The sequence below is a fragment of the Hordeum vulgare genome, chromosome 1H (genome assembly GCF_904849725.1).
Source record: "Hordeum vulgare subsp. vulgare chromosome 1H, MorexV3_pseudomolecules_assembly, whole genome shotgun sequence".
Taxonomy (NCBI): domain Eukaryota; kingdom Viridiplantae; phylum Streptophyta; class Magnoliopsida; order Poales; family Poaceae; genus Hordeum; species Hordeum vulgare.
In genome coordinates this window covers 239,596,267-239,613,594 of record NC_058518.1, presented here as the reverse complement: position 1 = coordinate 239,613,594, position 17,328 = coordinate 239,596,267, and positions in this window count along the sequence as shown.

Sequence of the window (17,328 nt, the reverse complement as noted above, 5' to 3'; positions counted from 1 at the left end):
CACAAGTTGAGTGCGCTAAGCATTGAGATTCAGTTTCTACACAAATACGTAGTAGCTAGGTCAGGAAAGGGGAGATGTATTACACTCCCAATGTTATAGAGGGCCTTGGATTTGTCGACTAGTACCCTATTGATAAAATGTATCTTGTATTTCATAGTATGGTCAACGACAATATATTTGATGTGAACGTAATCAATTCGTCTTTAATGAGGCTTTGGTTGCTCTCGCATGCTACAAATCCATTACTCTAGAATGAGGAAGTTCAGTTCCTTGATCTGTATCTCATGCATTAGGCCAATGCCTATTCTGATAAAGGCCAATGACTTATTGTGAATTACCTCCACACGGCCATTCTTCATAGTCCTCGGCAGAAGCACAACTCTATTGTGCCTTACTTAGAAATGTAAGTTCATTTCTTTTTGCTTGCTCATATACACCTCGATACTTTGATGCCAATCTCATTAATGTTTCATTCTTCAATTGTTTTGCGCAACAATGAACAGTGGATCGTTGACTCCGTAACAGCAGACCTTCCCTTGCAACGGCACCAGAAGAATGCTGCTAGCACTCTCCGGCAATCGAAACTAGAAGAATGTTGTTGACGGTCCACCAGCGCGTGGGATCGTAGCAGTTTTCGAGTGTAGAGTATTCGACCCAAATTTGTTGGTACGCCTATAGGAGGTGAGAGGATACTCTCAAGTATTAGCAGCTGAATATGTCAGATTCAACCACACCTAAAAGATTAGTATCTGCAAGCAAAGTAGTAACAGCAAAGTAGCGAGTAACGGCAGTGGCAAGGAATAGCAGTAGTGACAGCAGTAGCAAGTAGCAACAGAGCAAGCGACAGTAGTAACAGCAGTAACAGCAGAGCAAGACAAGTAACAGCAGCAGTAGGACAAACTCGTAGGTAATGGGTCGGTGATTTGTTTGGATGATATTCATCATGCAACAGTTATAACACGGAGAGATATGTGGCTAGCTCCCGTTCGTCAATGTGATATAGGCAAGCATTCCGTGTGTCGTCATACGTGCTTAGGGAAAAGAACTTGCATGACATCTATTGTCCATCCCTCCCGTGGCAGCGGGGTCCAAATGGAAACTACGGGATATTAAGGTTCTCCTTTTAATAAAGAAACGGACCAACGCATTAGCACTTGGTGAACACATGAACTCCTCAAACTATGGTCATCACCGGGAGTGGTTCCGGTTATTGTCACTCCGGGGTTGCTGGATCATAACACATAGTAGGTAACTACAACTTGCAAGATCGGATCTAAAACACACATATATTGGTGACAACATAATAATTTCAGATCTGAAATCATGGCACTCGGGCCCTAGTGACAAGCATTAAGCATGGCAAAGTAGTAGCAATATCAATCTCAGAACATCGTGGATACTAGGGATCAATCCCCATCAAAACTAACTCAATTACATGATAGATCTCATCCTACTCATCACTGCCCAACGAGCCTACGAATAGATTACTCACGAACGACGAAGAGCTTCATGGAATTGGAGAGGGAAGAAGGTTGATGATGGCGATGGCGATGATTTCCCCTCTCCGGAGCCCAAAACGGACTCCAGATCTGCCCTCCAGATGAAGAACAGGTTGTGGTGGCGCCTCTGTATCGCAAACGCGACAAAATCTTCTCTTTTTATTTTTTCTGGGACGAAAGTGAACTTATAGAGGTGAGATTGGGGGCGGCAGAGCCGTGTGGGCCCCACAAGCTTGCCACCGCCACCAGGGGTGGTGGCGGTGGCAGGGCTTGTGGCCCACTGGCCCACCCCCTCAGGTGGATCTTTGCGCAGGTATTTTTCATATTTTCCAAAAATGTTTCCCGTAAATTTTCAGGACGTTTGGAGAACTTTGATTTCTGCACAGAAACAACACCAAGGCAATTCTGCTGAAAACAGCGTCAGTCCAGGTTAGTTACATTCAAATCATGCAAATTAGAGTCCAAAACAAGGGCAAAAGAGTTTGGAAAAGTAGATACGATGGAGACGTATCAATCGTCATCGCACTGATGCCCAGGGACGGTTGAGCTTATTTCTTTGATTCTTGGAGAGACCCTAAGAAGCCGTGAACTGGTGTGAAGAAAGTTCTCAATGCTGCTCTTCTTATGGGTCAGAAGTCCGGCCATAAGAACATGCCGCATTCGCAATACAAATTTAACACTAGCTTTTGTTGTCGGCAACAACCGAATGGCTAAACCATGCACATGTCTGGCTACTATGCCATGGTCTTCATGAATGACTATGTGTGGGCACGACCAGTGTTAAGAAGTGATTCAATGTTGTAGAATTGGTCCCAAGACAATGAGAAGGAAGTTAAGCTAGCTCACTTTTGGATAGAGCATGAGCGCCTTGAGAGAGTGCTCATGAATATCTTCGACATATAGTGAGGAATGAGGGTATGTTCTACTACGGGGCAGAGTGTCAAGAAGAACAAGACATGAGAATGAAACATCAACATGGCGATATACACGTTCCTTTCTAGTCTAGTAAACCGTGAACAACATTAAATTGTGTCATGACACAGTGATTATTACCTTGTGATTACTTTATGTGTACAAGTGTCATATGTTTATATATTAACCTTGTGATCTTTTTTATAAGTATAAATTTTGAATGTTATTGTCTGCTAAAAATAATAGATGGGACCGCCAAAAGATTTATGGGAGGGGTCTGTGCAGCGGGCATCGAGAAGGACTCTCTATGGGTATGGGAAAAGTATGGGGAAAAGCACCTCAAAGAGGTGATGTTAGCTTGGGTCAAAAATGTTCCAATGTCCCATTGTTCTCTCCGAGTGATTGAGAAGATTGCAGAGAGGCGGTAAACTGACCTTGCAGTGTGCTCCCTTGTGGAGGCAACCCCGGATAATACGCTGAGGATTTGTCCGGGTATGAGTCCAACCACCATACCCACGCCTGATGGGGTTGTGTAGTGGGACCTTCGAGAGTCCAAATCTCCAATTTCACATCAAGCGGCCCATTGGTCCCCGTTCTTTCCATCAAGTAGCATGTAGTATGTGCGGCTTCTAGTAACCGTCTGCATGTTGAACATCAGCCAACACTCATTTCACTCATATAAAATTCTTTTTAATTATTGTAATGCACTTGCTATATTTTATAACTACTACTTTTCATTACTGTGATATTATTGTAATGTGGTGTGTGTATGTGGATCAAGGTTCAAACAAGAATTTATTTATCAAATGCAATATGATGATATGATGCAATTGCAATATGTTGTAATCAATCATGTTGGCTTGCAACAATAGCAGTAGCGAGCGGTTGAGAATGACCGCCACAGCAGAGTGCAAATCCTGCGCAGGTAGTACCGAGTGTCGTGACCGGCAAGACCTACGGCCTATCACTTCTCCTAGCCTAACAGTGGCGGGCGGGTGCGTGCCACTAATTGTGTTCTAGCAGTGGTAGGACGTTAGTGGAGGGCGGCACTGAGAGCCTAGCTCGCCAGTGATGGGATTTTCCCACCCACCAGTGCTAGGCATTCCTGCAGTAGTGTCCCTCTTGGGCTTGATGGGGGGCTTCGGAGGCGCTTCGGTCAGGAGCATCCAAAGATAGGGGAAATGGCATCTTTGGTTAGAGGGGCGGGGTAGTCTAGGCTTGTTGCATGATCCAACCACTTCTCCACATGGAAAGGGACGATGCAGTTATTAAAGATTGTCTTTGGACATAAAGGGTTGATGGAAGAAAAGCTTACCTCGTTCGGAGCATGCACCTCCGAATAGTCACTGTTAAGCCCCTCCATGGGAAACTTGGTACCCTCGGCTTGAAGAGGGACGTCCACATGCTATCCATGTTGTCCTAGAAGAGGTGATGGATCATCTGCGGGTCCTTGGGTGTATAGCGCTACATCAGATTGCTCTGAAGTTGCAGTGGTAGAATGCCTCGGCGCAGCATCACGTCCATTACATCCACCAGCTTGGTGCAATTTTTGATCTTCTAGATGTTCGACTGGAGCATGGAGATCTCCTCACGATAACCCCACTCCACCGTCTTCGACAACCACGAGTTTAGCTTCCTGGAGGTAATCCCGTGAAGGGTGGGAGCGCAACAAGGTTCTCCGCTCGAAGCTCGATGATGTAGAACCATTCTTGTTGCCACATCGAGTTGGAGGCAACATTGTAGAAATCGATGCCATAGAAGAAGAGAATACCCTGCATAAATGGTGTGGCTGGAATCCTAGGCCTCTAAAGAGGTGGGAAATGAAAATGACCCGCTCCCCAGCTTGTGGAGTGGGGATGCGCTCGTTGGGGTCTGACAATCTGCAGGCGACATCTGCGGGGATGTATCCCACAACCCGCAACTCGTCGATGGTGGCGTGATCCACCTTTGAAGATCCCCATTTCCATGTTGAATGGATTGAGTGGGGAAGGTTGTGCTCGCAAGACGCAAAGAAGGTTTCGATGTGGGAGCAGCAAGGGAACATGGGGAACAGTCCCCTTAATCGCGTTGGTGAACTCGCCACGTTCAGGCTCGATCGAGCCGTTGTGGATGCATGGGGAACGAAACTTGATTAGCGATATCCCCCTAAACACGAGGCATGATCTATGTTTTGATACGACATGCCAAGAGTCGCCTCGAACCGCGGTTCGAGTAAGTTATGACCGATGGGCGTGATGTCATTAATATGAAAAATCAGAATAAATTGTTAGTACCCTCTTCTAGGACTGGTCAAGATTTTGGTCCTCGGATCCAGGCAAACACTTCGGGTAAAATAAGATGCCACATAGATTACTTGAGAGCTATTGAACTTGTCCATCGAACCAAAGATCGGAAAAGGTTATCCGGTGAAGATCCTCATGCTCAGGGTTGAAGACTAGTTCAGGGGCTACTAAGGGAGTCCTGGACTATAGGGTCTCGGTCGAGGTGGTTTAGTCCATGGGCCGGGATGGGGGCCTAACAAGAAGGAGGACTACAAAGGCTTTATGATGAAGCATGGATACTCCAGATTCTACCAGGGCTTCGCGTGCACTCCAAGGAAAGGATGATTCCCTCGACATGCAATTCATAGATGGTAGCCAACATTTATGTAACCCTAGATACCCCCGCTATTGATACAAACCAAGGGGTTTAGTCCACGGAGGATACCCATATACACAAACTATAACCCGTAGGGTTTAGCGCACAATCTCATGATCTTGAGGTAGATCAACTCTATAATAATCACAAGATCAATACAACAAGAGGAGGATGTGGCGTTTTACCTCCATCGAGAGGGCACGCACCTGGGTAAAAACATTGTGTTCTTTATCTCTTGTTACTTTCAATCCGACCTCACAGCTCGGGGCCCCCTACCCAAGGTCTGTCGGTTTTGACACCGACACCGACTAGGCTCTCATCCATGAGAGGGTGCACAAAGGGCACCAACTAATGTCGGTGGCCCCGTGCGTTTGTGTCGAAATCACCCGTCATGACCAGTTCAGCCGGCCTCCAGCCAGGTCGACCAAGCGGACTGTCTGGTGCCCTGGGGGTGCTCAATGGTCCACCAATAATGGACCTCCCAAGTGGACCCGTCTAGGCAATCGGGAGGGCGGCCTTCAGCTGTGGGCGTTGCCCAATGAAGGGCGAACCGGACGCATGGAGCAGTCTATGCATCATGGATCTTCTGGCTAGGTCATCCGGATCCGAGCCGTCCAGGCGATCGGACGACCCGGAGCCCTTCCAAGAGGCTCGCATGGCATGCCACCGACCAACATACGACCGGGAGCCTCTCTTCATCGCCACGATCCTAGGGAGGTGTGTACTCCACCGTCCTTTATAGGAGTAATACCCAAAGCATTGGAAATAATCGACAATGAATATCACTATTTTTTCATAATCATGATATTGAAATATTTGAATGAAATAATAATTCAAATATGATTATTACGAACTAATTATAAATTTTTTGCATGAAATATTATAAATTTGAATTCACCTTATTTCACACACTTGTTCTATTTATCCACATAAATGTCGGCGGATGCTCAATCAAATCATTTTGAATGTATTTATGACTTGCTCGATTGTGAATCTATCATGTGTCCAGAAAAGTTCTCAAACTTTGATTTTGCTACGGAAGTTGGATAAGATCACTCATCTCTTGAAATTCCAGAACTTGGCGAACTCCCTCACCATCATCCTTCACAATTATATTTGCGCATTATCTAACAAGTTGTCATTATATCTCACGACATCATGAGATATAGGTACACATGCTTAAGTCGTGGATGAAATCAACCAAAAAGTTTCTAACATACTCATCAGATTTATACCATGTTATCAAGTGAACATATGGCCACGTAATATGATTCGGGGCTAGCGCACAACACAACTAGTTAAATGAACTTATGTGTCAGGAGGTGGTGGGCACTAGTACCGTTGAGGAGGATGACGATAAGGCAGTGAGTGTGTGATGAAAGTATTTCCTCATAGTACCGACAATGGATCAGGGACTGGTGTACATAGCCCTTTGGAGTTGGAGTGGTTTGGGATCCTCTATGATGGAGTTGTTTTTTCTCCGCAATGTCCCAAAGGCCATAAACTTTTTGGGGTTTTTCTTTAGCGGCCCTACTAAAGACGCAATAAGGTGGACAAACAAATAGAGTACAACTGAGGATTTTGTATTCCTTTTTTCTACAATATGTTAATTCCTAAACAAGTAAAGTGTCACCGTGAAACCCTTGGTAAAGATGTCTCCTAAAACACTAAGCTCCTTTAGAAGGGGAGCCTCCTCATGAACATGAGTTTTGAAGGAGCATGGGCCTATGCTGTTGCATGTGGCCTAGATGAGTTGGATCAGTTACCTCCAACGTGTGCCTTGTGTCACACACTTCACCTATCATTTGATAGATGTCAACCTAAACCTTTCCCTCAAAAAAAGGGTAAACTTCACACGAATATCAAGAACGATTACTCATCCAACATGAAACAAACCAATCCCCCCCCCTCTCTCTCTCTCTCTAACACAAACGAAAAGAAATAAAAAAAGTGCCCAACTTATGCTAATTTGTCGTCTCGATAAAGATAGCGGGTAACGGTGCTTTCGGACACACTGAGAGCATCTATAGCCGGACCCCTCAAATCCGATCCCTCAAACGTCCACGGACGTGCCGGGCGCGTCCGCAGACTGTGACCGATCATGTCTTAAATAATGCAGTCTACATCCGAATATCTCAACTTAGAAACCTTGAATCCATATTATTACTTGCAACATAAACCTAATACTAAGCGGAGCTCGTCCGGCTTCGTCGTGCCCATGTCCGGTGCCTGACTGCGTCCCTCATAGTGTCGTTCCGGTCACCGACGAGGTAGGATAGGACATGTGACACTAGTTGGTTCACGGGAGTCGAGCTCCCGTCGTCTCCCGTGCCCTACTCTTCCTCGTCGGAGCCCGTAACCCGGACGGTGCTAGTTGATGTGAGGTCGATGACGGATCCTTCGTGGGAGGAGCCGATGTCCACCACGACGCGGTTGCGTCGACCGCAGTGTTGCATCCTACGGGGCGCCGAAGAGTGTGACTCCACCTCTCCAACATCCGCCTTCGCGAGGGCCTTTGACGTATCCCGTGTCCGCTACCTCGCCCGGCGGGCACGCCGCACCATGACATCATCCGAGATCGACCATGCTTCGTGCTCAGCGCGTGAACGAAGGGGTTGCACTTCCGCCACGGCGTTCGGACGCGAGACGGATAGCACCGCCTCCGGTGAGGCAGCAACGCCGGATCCAACCATCGGTTGCGCGGATGCAATGGATTCCCGACATTGTGAGACTGAGCGTTGCCGTTGTGCAGCCGCCTCCCGGGAGCGGCGGAGCGCAAGCCGGATGGTCATCGCCTCCTTGGAACCGCGTGGGATGAGCTCGTGGTCGACAGATTTGGAGGTGAAGGACTCAGATCTGCTGCCAACCATGTGAGAGGTGACCTTGAGTGGCGAATGAGAGTGAAGGGAAATGGAGTAAAGTGGCTAGGGTTTGGTCCGGCGGACGGATGGGGACGAATATATGTTGGGTAGATGCGGGTCAATACGGGCCAAGCGGGCGTGCCCGGGCACGTCCCGGCCCCCATATCCGCATCATATTTGAACTGAAAATGAGGATGCCGGTTAGACCGGATGTTTGAGGCTGATTTCAAAGGTCCATCTGGCCGGACAATGCCCGGACGTTTGAATATGGTTTGAAAGGTCCGGGTGTAAATGATCTAAACGTCCATAGGTTTATGTTCGCTGCTTAATGAGTGGTTAACTCCTCTGCGGTTAGTACGCGTGTGAATTTCTCCTAATGTCATGTGTAACTAACGATGTCTTCTCCTCACATTCCTCCAACAAAATGAGGACGACACCACCGCAAAGAAAAGCACTAACCTGAACACAATTAAAGTTTCTAACCCATAAAAGAAGAATGGTATGGCAAAGCGCGCGGCCAAAACACATCCAATCAAACAATGATACGTAGGAAATGCTGGTGTAGCAAGTATAGCAAGTAGTACTGGCATTATAGTTGACCCGCTGTTTGTGAGATAAGACAGGCCTACGTTGCATGCGCAAAGACTGCAGGTGATGGCGATGCGATCATGCGAATCCAAACCACCTGCAGCTAGCGGGTGGTGATGAATATGATGGCTTGCAATCGAAAGCACTGACCACCAAACCCTGCAGGCAGAGTGGCACCAAGGGCGGGAGAAAGGGATGGCTCAGAGGAGAATGCCACGGCACGGGCACGGGCACATAGGCGGGCGCAGGGGAGAGCACCGGAAAGAAAAGGAGGAAGGAATAATGGAAAGGCTGATACTGCTTGTCTCCATGCAACCCCACCTCACGCGGGCAGGGCAGAGGAGGTTTCCTTGAAGTGGCAACAACTAAAGAAGGCCACGCATGTGATAAAAGTCCCGTGTACCACTGCCCCATTGCACGCACGAGCAGCAACAGTCCAAGGGAAGTTGTGTTGTCTGCTTCCCTCGTGTCCTTTTCGTAGATTCCCTAGTCAGTGTAGGGGATCCCCATGCTTTCATCATCATGAGGATGAGCAATGGGGTGCGCCGTACGTACGGGTAAAGGAAAAGGGCTAAAGGGAAAGCCGGAAAAGGAGAGGATTTTGGCAGAGGGAACTCACCACAGGACGGGAAACAAAGGAGTAAAAATGGGGCGTCTTTTGTTGCGTGGAGTCATGTCCCACCTGCTTCTTTTCACGGGAGTTTCCACGGTTCGTATGATCCAGCTACGTGGGAAGGAGTCATTCTATTGTCAATTTACGTGTCATTTGTTTCTAGGTCTAACAATGACAAACTTTACAATACAATGTTGCCAAACTTGTTTAAGATTAAGAAGATGTTTGGGCAGAACATCTCCCACGCCGACTCTCAAACCATACGTTCGGACCTCACGGTTCAAATCGCAAATGTCATCCAACGCGGATCTATATCAGTTTTTCGAACGGTACGGACGTGCATTTTCTCGTAAACGAGAGATAAATGTAAAAGTTTTACCGCGTTCGGACAACACCCATAATGAGGACATCAATATCATAGTTACATCCACAACCGCTCCTAATATACATACAGAACCAATTACAAGAGCTCGGTCACGTCAATTAAATTATCAGATATTTTCATTTTTTGGAAATGATCCTAATGTTCATGAGAATATGATGTTGCCTAAAATAGATACATGTGTGTTGGTTACTAATGAAGGGCTTAGCATGGACAAGGAGGATGAACACTGGAGCAGGACCAAGCGTGAAGATAAAAGCACGCACAAAGAGAGAATTTTCAGGACTTTCAAGCCACATAATAACACACAAGGCCATTGGCAAAATATACAATATACCCCTTCATAAATTTCGTCGATAGCTTATTATATGTGTTGAGTCACTTTATTTTGAGCTAGACCCATTCAATTTGAAAATATTGCCTCAACGACTTAGGAGGTGTTTTAGTCTCACCTTGCCAAGGGTGAACGAAATTTCCTCCCTTTCCTCTGTAAATACAACTCTTATGGCACCTTTTAGATTTGGATTTGATTAAAGTTCGTCATAGCTGCAACTCGGGTCCTTCGTTTGTATTCAACGACTAGACCAAGATGTCAAAGAACCCCACTTTCATTTAGGAGAAACATTAAACGGTGTATCTTCGTATGTTTGAGGAGTCCAACCATGAAACTCACGTTGCCATCATTCTTTCCATAGAAACTACAAGATTCTTTTAAGTAGAAGAAATATGCAAATCTGAAAAGGGAAAGAAAAGATTTAACAGAATAAATACCTAGTGTGGAGTCAATATTATGTGTAGTCTCGCAGTGCATCGCGTTCGCCAAGACATCCTCGTCGATTAAAGATAGTGTGGGCCACTACATAGGTGTTTATTTCCTATCTTGTAATGTTTTATTGTGATCGGCTTTGTTTGACACTCTACTTAATAATTACCAAGTATAGTTATGTGCATCACAATAATGCAACGCCAAAGGTTTAACTTCCTTTTACCTGAAAAAAGGTTTAAGTTTCTTTTTTTCTAAAATAATTTCACTATAAATCGAACACCTGATTATTTTAACATTCAAAATTGAATATATTTTATGAAAAGTTGTTGTTGTGAGGATGCGATTTTTCTTTATAAAGCATGACAAATTCTTTCCATGTTCAGCTTTTGCCAAGGTTAACCATGCTTCTTGCCACTTGGTTTGTATCGTGAAATCTACTCCCTCCATTCCTAATACTTGTAGTTGAGGAGAACTAGACTAGTTCTTTTTAATGGTGTAATCTACTCCCTCCATTACTAAATACTTGCAGCTCAGGAGAACTAGACTAGTTCACCCCAACTACAAGTGTTTAGGTACAGAGAGAGTAGCATTTTTTAGCCAAAATACTGATGTTATACAAGAACAGATTCTTGCCTTCTTCTGAATATTGATAATGAAGCAGTCTCAGATAGGTATCTGGGTCTACGTACTCTTGTTGGTATAGACATGAGTGACTGTTTTAAGCACCTCACTGAAAGAATTATGCAGAGGATTAATACCTAGAAAGAACAAAGTTTCTTAGTCGTTGGGAAAGATACTTTACTCAAACCAATTGCCGAGGCCATTCCAGATTATGCAATGGGAGTCTTTATATTACCAAAATCAATTTGTAAATACACAGCTGATGTAATTGCCAAGTTCTCGTGGGGAGATGATGATAACAACAAGAAAATGCACTCGTTTGCATGGTGAGAACTTTGTTTTCCAAGGAGCCTTGTAGGCTGGGAAAACGCAACTTATACTCGTGTAACCTAGCTATGCTGACATAAAAAGTTTGGAGAGTCTTATGCAATCCCAATTTCTTACTTTCTAGAATACTAAAAGTGAATAATATCCAAATCAAAGAATTCTTGAAGTTGGATAAAAAAATGGCTCTTCTTGCACATGGCAAAGTATTTTTGAGGGCATCCAAACCGTCAATAGCGGTTGTATTTGGAGAGAATCTTTGAATCACTACAAGTCCGAACATGAAAGAAATCACATCAAGAGGGAATGATTTAATTAAAAAGGTGTGTGAGGTAATTCTCCCATATTTAGGACAATGGGATGAAGAACTAGTGTGTTTTGTATTTACACATGTTGATGCATCCCGAATCTTCGAGTCCCTTTGAGTCCGAACGGATTTGATGATTATGTTGCTTGGCATTATAATCGAAATGGGATGTTTTCGGTAAAATCAGCATATCATGTGGAATGGGCACATCAATTTGGAAAATCTTACCAGCAGATGGTCTCTACATCACGAAGTACGAATCCGATATGAAAGAAAGTATGGAGACTTTCAGTTCCTAGGAGGATAAGAAATTTTTTTATTGGAAGTGTTGCATGGAGCTACTCCCGTTAAATAAACCTTGGTAAATAGACATATTGGGACAAACGAACTTGTGTCCTATATGCCATGCATACCGAGAAGACCTAAAATATCCTTGGTTCGGATGCTCCCTAACGGAGGAGATATGGAAAATACTTCATGTTGAGTAGCTCATGAGTAAATTGCCAAAAACTACCACAATTCGCGCAACCGTGTCTAGTAGCTACCACAATACGATTTTGTGAAGAAAACTACCAAAAACTTCCTAATCAGTGGCAAAACACTACCAAAAGTTGTAACTGCCCGATTTAGCTCTTTTAACCGTTTTTCTGGCAAGGCTGGCCCACATGTCAGGTGCCAGCATGGACACCTTTTACGCCCCCGCGCAGACGCTCGTTAATGGCGCCTGCTCGCCGTCTCCATCCTCTCCCTTCACTCTCTCCCTCCAGATCCGATCCAGTACCCTCTCGCTTCACTCTCTCCCTCCTCTCCCTGTCTGTGACCTAGGTGACGGCCGCCATGGCGTCGGTGATTCCGAATGTGGGGGACGGCGACATTGTTGGCAGAGACGGCGGCAGCGACGGTATAGGGTCTTTTCATGAAGTCAATAACTGGTTGGGGAGCAGCAGTTACGCGACGGAGGAAGGCCGGCAGCAGTCGGAGGCACCGCTCGTCGAGTCATCGCCGGCGCCTCGATGCTCTATGGGTTGCAGGTATGGCAAATTAGTAAGATGTGTTTGTATGAGCTTTTTTATGCAATCTGAACATGTGTAGTTGTAGTTTGGCTGAAAAGAAGTGGTACATGAACACTCAAGGGAGCTGCATTGTGAAGGATTCTGAGGTTCAAAAAAAGATAAATGATAGAAAGGCTCAGCTTAAGAGGAGCTGGATTCAAAGACAAGCAGATTTGAACCACTTTGAAGGAGACACTGAAGTGTCTGAATTTTGTTCTGATAATTCAGTTCATTCAGATGGGAGTGCTGATGAAGCTGTTCAAATGGAAATAGATTCTGCCTCTGAAGAGGATAGACCATCGGAATTAACTACTTTAGTGAAATATGTGAAGAATCCTGGTCCAACTAGCAGATGACACAATGATGCAGAGCATAAATAAAAGCCAGATTGGTTTCCTGAACCAGATGAGTTTTGTTTTGCTTGTGATTTAGGCATAAGTGATGAGGAAGAAGAAGATGAAGTTGACCTACCATACCTCCTGAAGAAACCAAAGAGTAATAAGAAAAAGATGAAGGATAGGGTATGGTTTGACCCCTCAATTCCCAATTCACATTTACTGGTGTGCAAGAGCTTGTGTTTTGAGAGTGTTTACCAGTTTAGAGAAGCATTAAGGGATTTTCATATAAGGACTTTGAGGTCTTTTCACTACCACACGAACTCCCCAACAAGTATTATTGTTTGGTGCTCACAGAGAGAGCATGGGTGTGAATTTTACATGTGTGCCTCCAGGATAGCTCATGAAAGAACTTTTTGCATTAAGAAGTGTAACATGAAGCACACTTGTCCATCATCAGCAGAGAACACAAAGGTTACTACTAAGTGGCTTGCCAAAGTAGTTGAGCCTTCTCTTAGAGCAGATCCAAGAGCACTTGTTGATGCACTTATTAAAAACAGCAAAGTCAATTTTTCAATTGATGTATCAAGGAGTGTGGCATATAGGGCAAGGAGGAAGGCTATTAAGGCTGTGCAAGGTGACCAGAAGGAGCAATATTATAGACTGAGGGACTACCTACAAGCAGTTATTGATTCAAACCCTGGTAGCAGGTGTATAGTTACAACATTTGAGGACCCAGAAAACCCTGCACCAACTCCTAGATTTAAGTACATGTTCTACTGCTTGCATGCATCAAAGCAAGGAATTCTTAATGGATACAGGCCCTTTATAAGTATATTTACAACTGTATTTTCTTGAAAATATCTTCTTAGAGAAAAATTATGGTATCTAATTTGGTTATGGATGCAGGGCTTGATGGTTGCTTCATCAAGCTAACCACTGGACAACAAATTCTTGCAGCCACAGGAAGAGATGGCAACAACAACATCTACCCCATAGCCTTTGGTGTTGTTGACAAGGAAGATGGTGATAGTTGGACATGGCTCCTAACCCAGCTAAGATGTTGCATTGGAAGTGGAAGCAAATTTGGAACCTACACCATTATTTCTCACAGGCAAAAGGTGAAAAGGACGTGGATGTCGCCTAGAGGGGGGGTGAATAGGCGCTTTAAAATAGTTAAGGTTTAGGCTTGAACAAACGCGGAATAAAACTAACGTTTAATATGTCAAGCACAAAACCTACAAACAACTAGGCTCACCTATGTGCACCAACAACTTATGCTAAGCAAGATAAACAACTAAGTGATAGCAAGATATATTACAATAAACAATATGTCTATCACAAAGTAAAGTGCATAAGTAAAGGGTTCGGGTAAGAGATAACCGAGGCACGGGGAGACGATGATGTATCCCGAAGTTCACACCCTTGCGGATGCTAATCTCCGTTAGAGCGGTGTGGAGGCACAATGCTCCCCAAGATGCCACTAAGGCCACCGTAATCTCCTCACGCCCTCGCACAATGCAAGATGCCGTGATTCCACTAAGGGACCCTTGAGGGCGGTCACCGAACCCGTACAAATGGCAACCCTTGGGGGCGGTCACCGAACCCGTACACGTGGCAACCCTTGGGGGCGGTTACCGGTACCCGTACAAATTGCTCGGGACAATCTCCACAACCTAATTGGAGACCCCGACGCTTCCCGGAGCTTCACACCACAATGATTGAGCTCCGAGACACCACCAAGCTTCTAGGACGCCAAAGCATCCACGAAGAACAATATCAAGGGTACTAAGTACCAAAGGTAGTAAGCTTCTCAACTTCTCACTTCCACGCATCACCGTGGAGAACTCAAACCGATGCAACTAATGCAATGGCAAGAACACACAAAGTGGTCAAATCCCTCACACTCAAATCCCTCCACAACAACAAAAGCTAAGGAGAAATATGAGAGGAATAACAAGGAGCTCACAAAGAACTCCAAGATCAAGATCCAAGGGGTTCCCCTCACATAGAGGAGAAAGTGATTGGTGGAGATGTGGATCTAGATCTCCTCTCTCTTTTCCCTCAAGAACAAGCAAGAATCATTGGAGGGATTGAGAGTAATCAAGCTCTAAGAATGTCAACAATGGAGGTAGAACAAGAGCTCAACGGATGGATGAGGCCAAGGGGGAAGAAGACCCCCTTTATATAGTGGGGGAAAGAATCAGACCGTTACCCCCACTCTCTGCCCGAGCTCCAGCGGTACTACCGCTGGCTGCAGCGGTACTACCGCTGGCACTCCAGCGGTACTACCACCAGCTAGCGGTACTACCGCTGGCTGCAGTGGTACTACCGCTGGCACTCCAACGGTACTATCGCTGGCCCCTGGTAGTGCAAAGGCACTACCACCGCCAAGAAAGTCTTCGCAAAAAGGTCCATCCACGAACAACCGCTAGGCAGGCGGTACTAAGCTCCTCGAGCGGTACTACCGCTGACCAGGGGCGGTACTACCGCGAGCGAGCGGTACTACCGCTAGGGCCAGCGGTACTACCGCTAGGTCCAGCGGTACTACCGCTCGCCACTGAAACAGCCATAACTTTCGCATACGAGCTCCGAATCGAGCAAACCCAAGCTTGTTGGATTCAGGACGACAAGGGCTATCCAAACAGCGGTTATGAATATGCCAAAGATATAGAGATGTGAGATCTCTATGAATGAAGAACCGGCAAAAACTCCAACATCGAAAACATCATAGTAGATGCATATGGACTCCGTTTTCGATGAACTCGAGCTTGTCACGAAGATGACCATAAGCTCTAAAACTCACAAAGAGAAACACCAAACAAGAACCAAGAAGTATGATGCAAGGATGCAAATGGTTTGAGCTCTCAACGAACGATACGATCAAGCTAATCACTTGAGAGCCCCCCTTGATAGAACAGCAATCTATCCTAACCAGAAAACCTATCAAGGACAAACCTATACCTTGCACCTCGTCCTCTTGAGCTAGATGATGATGATCTTGGCTTCCTCAAGATGGACCACCTTTCTTGATTGTGTTGACTTGATGAAGACTAGTTGATTGCTCCCCCATACTCACTATGGGTGAGCCACTCTTCAGCATATCTTCACAAGTCCATTGCCACCACAATGGACAGCAAGCTTCAAGCATGCTATCTTCGTGCTGATCCACTTGAACTTGCACATCGCAATCTTGATGACGATCACAACTTGACGTCATACTCCATGGGTTGTATGAGATCTTCCCTTTGACGCAAGCCCATGGAAACACACCTAACCCCCACATAGAACTCTCACGAAGACCATGGGTTAGTACACAAACACGAAATGGACAATGCTTACCATACCATGGGATCACTTGATCCCTCTCGGTACATCTTGTACGCTTTGTGTGTTGATCATCTTGATTTACTCTTTGTCTGAGATCGTGATCAACCATTGATGATGATCACAACTTGACGTCATACTCCATGGGTTGTATGAGATCTTCCCTTTGACGCAAGCCCATGTAAACACACCTAACCCCCACATAGAACTCTCACGAAGACCATGGGTTAGTACACAAACACGTAATGGACAATGCTTACCATACCATGGGATCACTTGATCCCTCTCGGTACATCTTGTACGCTTTGTGTGTTGATCATCTTGATTTACTCTTTTCTGAGATCTTGATCAACCATGTGTCTCTATGACCATTCTTTGGATAATACCTTGAATACCATCTTGGTCATCATATAAACTCCTTGAACCCAACAGATGGACTTCAAGAAGTGCCTATGGACAAATCCTATAAATGTAACTTAAGGCAACCATTAGTCCATAGGAATTGTCATCAAGTACCAAAACCACATATGGAGATATATGCTCCAACAAAAGGTATGCACCTATCTCTTGTAGTAGTTCAGAAATATTGCTAGTAGTCGTTGAAAAGGAAGATTCTGATACTTACTAATTAATAAATAGGGTCTTCTTAAGGCTATAAATGAAGTGTTCCCTGATTCCCCTCAGAGATACTGCCTTAGGCACATATATGCAAATTTTTAGTCTGCTGGCTTCAGAGCAGCAGAACTAAAGAAGCTACTAGATCAGGCTAGCTACTCATTCACCAAACATGGCCATGAATTAGGAATGACATTGCTGAAAGAAGAGTGTGAGGGTGCTTGGAAGTGGCTTGATAAAATTCCAAAGGAGACTTGGTGTAGGTATGCAATGGATAATAATTGCAAAATTGATCTTGTTGTGAACAACCTTAGTGAGGTTTTCAACAAATTGATCCTTGATGTTAGGGCCAAACCAATTAGGACAATGTTTGAAGGAATTAGGACTAAGCAGATGATCAAAAGGCAAAAGACTAGGGAAAAGACAGAGTACAGCAGGTGGATGATCACACCCAACTATTCAGAGAAACTGGAGGAGAATAAGTATGCC